This window comes from Arvicola amphibius, chromosome 17, assembly GCF_903992535.2.
Source record: "Arvicola amphibius chromosome 17, mArvAmp1.2, whole genome shotgun sequence".
Classification (NCBI taxonomy): Eukaryota; Metazoa; Chordata; class Mammalia; order Rodentia; family Cricetidae; genus Arvicola; species Arvicola amphibius.
Window position 1 is genome coordinate 41620129 of NC_052063.2, and position 3836 is coordinate 41623964.

Consider the following 3836-nt stretch of genomic DNA (forward strand, 5'->3'; position numbering starts at 1 on the left):
GAGCCTGGCTGCCTTGACATAGAGCCTGTCACAGCTCAGGACAGCGAGTCCCTTGAATAATGATTTTTGGTGACATACAATTGCAATTGCTGGTGCTTGGCACTGGCAAGATACACCATGGCACAGATAGGCCATACCTCAGCATGCAGTTCACCCACATCTCCCTCTTTCCTGTTCTCAGTTCCTGTCACTCCTTCAGCCCCTAGAGCTGGTCCCCTGGGTTAGATGAAAGCAGAACCGACTTACTCCAGCCCTCAGAGATGCCTCTCTAATGGGGTGTCATCAAAATGGCTGATGCTTTAGAATAGAAGACAATACTCGGTTCTTTTTAGAGTTTGTTTTATAATCAAAATGCCACACCATCCCTGACACTATTTAAAAGGTCAGGTTTATAGGCAAGAGGAGATTCCCATTGAAATGGGGGAAATCATAACCTGGGGTGCATTGTCACCACAGAATGCACTCTTTTAAAAGTTGTGCTGTAGCAATGAGGTATGGTGAGCAAAGCCAGGCGTGGTGGGGCACACTTTAATCCCAGCACTTGGGAGGCAGAGTCAGGCAAATCCCTGTGAGTTCCAGGCCAGCCTGGTCTCCAGAATGAGTTCAGGACAGTCAGGGATATTTGGAGAGACTAATGCATGAAACAATCCCACACCAGTTTGGATTCAGAGGGGTATTTATTTTAGGGGAAAAACTTGCAGAACACTGACAGTCAGGAAAGGAGTCTAGTCGCTAGAGCAAGAGCCAGAACCAAGAGAGAGAGCAGAGGGCTGCTGCTCATTTTTAAAGAGAAATAGACCATGCCCAGTGGACTGGTATCTCAGCGGCTATTGGCTGAAGGAGCAGAAGGTGCTTCTGCAGCACCCCACCCTTTTGTTTAAGTAAGAGAGTTCTAAACCTACTACAAAATTATATATAATAAGAACAAATATTCTATCCTAACTAGCTTAAGTCTTGCATAATAAATAACTTGGTCAAGTCATGGGAGGAAAGTAGCTACATTTATCTAGTCTTCAACCCCATTGAAGATCCAAGGAGGGAAATAATGTTACCTGAGTAATTAGGAAGTGCAGTCAAACAACTTCCAAAATCACAGAGGCAACTGGCTACCTGGGCAATCACCCAAAGTCACGTTTGCAGCGTTGAAGCAACCAACTTTGACTAAGGCCTAGAATAACTGACAGATTATTTTTAACAGGCAAGAGATTTTTCAAAACCGTCTTACCCTGTCTTGGCAAGATATGACAGTTCTGCTTATCCATTTCCAGATACTATGTATTTTGTCAGTAGTTGAGGTATGGGCAGTTCCTTGTCCAGAGGCTGGTTTTGCCAAGAAGAAGACAAGCTCTAAGTGGAGTGTCTTTGGCGCTTAACAATCTCTCGGGAATAGATTGGTGTTGCCAGGAGTGATTGTGTCTCACTACCACAGAACTCTAAGATTAAATTAAATGCCATTTTCTACAGCTCTTTGAAGAGGTTGAAGATTATTTATACAGAATATAATCTTTATGTATCTAAAGAACCTGATTAGTCTAACTATAAATATGACAGACACAGATGGCTATTGATCTACAATTCTTAATACCTATCCAACTTAAAGACTAAGAGAATAAACAACTGTGGAATAAATGAGGACAATGACCTCCAAATGTAAACAATGTATATCAATACATAAACAATATATAAGTATCTTAATAAGAGGTAGAGATGTACACTGCAATATGATAGATATATATATATCAATACTATAATATATATATATATCAATACATAAAAATGTTTTAAACAGAGGTAGAAGTATGCATGCATACAACATTCAATATAATTTAACTTTGTATCTATATACAAAAATCTATGCCAATGTAATTATCTATAAACAGTATCTCACAAATACCAATCTATTATGCCATCATCCAATTTTCCCTTTTTTTTTTCAAAAAGATCCCTGAGCTTATAAAATTCCTCCCCCAACCTTCAACTGTATACTAATTATAATCAACCCCTAAATAATGTCCCTAAACCCAAGGACAAACTTTGCTGGGAGAGGGTATGTTGTCCTCTAGAATTACTTCCAGCTGTCAATGGGGCAACGTTCTTTCTGGGGGATCCTGTGAAAGTAAAATGATGGTTAAATTTCAAGATCAATGTCTTTTAAAATTGCAAATAGTCTCTGAGTATTTTGTGGAGGTCTGGCCAGAATGTTGTACAAGATGTACACCATTTCAGCTAACCAAGTTGGAACTGTCTGTGCAGCTGATACCCAAAACAGGACTTGTAGTAGCGCTATCAGTATAATGACATCATATCAACCAGGTGGAGTTGTTGTTTTGGGACCCCATCTTCTTCCTGGAGACTTCAAATGTCACTGCAGGAAAAACTCATTGTTCAATGTGGAAAACTTAAACATTAATCATATAGACATATACAGACATACATATATTCAATGAAAGGCATGATAGATATATTCAATGAAAGGTATGATAGATATGAAGAAAAGCAAAGATGTTTTCTAAACTCATATTTCTTTCTGTCCCATATCATGGCTCTTGACATGAGACAGAAACTCCAGAAACTCTGGGTTTTTCTCTTAACAACAGGCTTGGAATTAGAGAGGGACTGAGCCAGAGTCCAACTCCAAAACCAGCTCTATAAATTTAGAAATATTAATGTAATGGTAAATTATAGACTTAGTGAATTGCTTACATATTATTTCCAATGGCTGACTTACAAAGTATTGACACAGGCTGGGGCTATTGAGCATTCCCTGTGGAAGGATAATCCACTGGTATCTCCTAGTAGGCTGAGAGTTATTACAAGTAGGCACTATGAAGGCAAACTTTTCTCTATCCTTTTCTTGTAATGGTATAGTGAAGAAGCAATCCTTCAAGTCAATAACTATAAGAGGCCATCCTTTGGGTAACAAAGAAAGCAGAGGAATTCCAGACTGTAGAGGGTCCATAGGTTGAATTACCTTGTTGATAGCCCTTAGATCTGTCACCATTCTCCATTTGACAGATTTCGTTTTTACAACAAACACAGGAGAATTCCAAGGGCTAGTTGACTCCTCAATATGTCAAGAATCTAATTGCTCGTGTAACAATTGTTCTAAAGCCTGCAATTTATCTTCAGCTAAAGGCCATTGTTTAATCCATATTGGCTTCTCAGTTAGCCATTTTAAAGGTAGGGATGCTGGTACCTCTGAAGGTTTGTTAGTTGCTTTATGTTCTTGTACAACCTGAATGGCTGGTGACCTTTGTGCATAGTACCTTAATACATCCTTCCCAGAATTATGAGTTCCTGGGACTATAGGATTGTTAATCTGGGTATTTCACTGCTAAAGCAGGTCATGACTGCATAAATTTATTGCAATATCAGCTACATATGGCCTTAGCTTTCCTCTCTGATCTTCTGGCCCAATACAGTCAATCCATCTCATGCTTTGTTTAACTCAAGATATGGTTCCAATTCCTAGTAATTGAACATCTGCCTCTTGAAGAGGCCAATTTGGATGCCAAGATTCTGGAGTGATGATACTCATCTACTCCTGTGTCTATCAAGCCAATAATCACAATTCCATTTATACATATTCTCAGCTTTGGTCTCTGATCATTTATAGAAGTTTGCCAAAATATATGCGTCTTATTTCCTAATTGAATTTCTGACTTATCCTCCAAATTTGCATCATTTAGAACCTTATGATCTTGTACAGAAGCTTCTAGAGTTTTTAATTTTCCTGGTGCGACATGTTCTCCACGGTTACTGGGAATGATTGGGCCACTTTTGGCTTGGGGGCCTGCGAGAGGCCTCTCAGGGAGTTTCCTGATGGTATCAAGTTG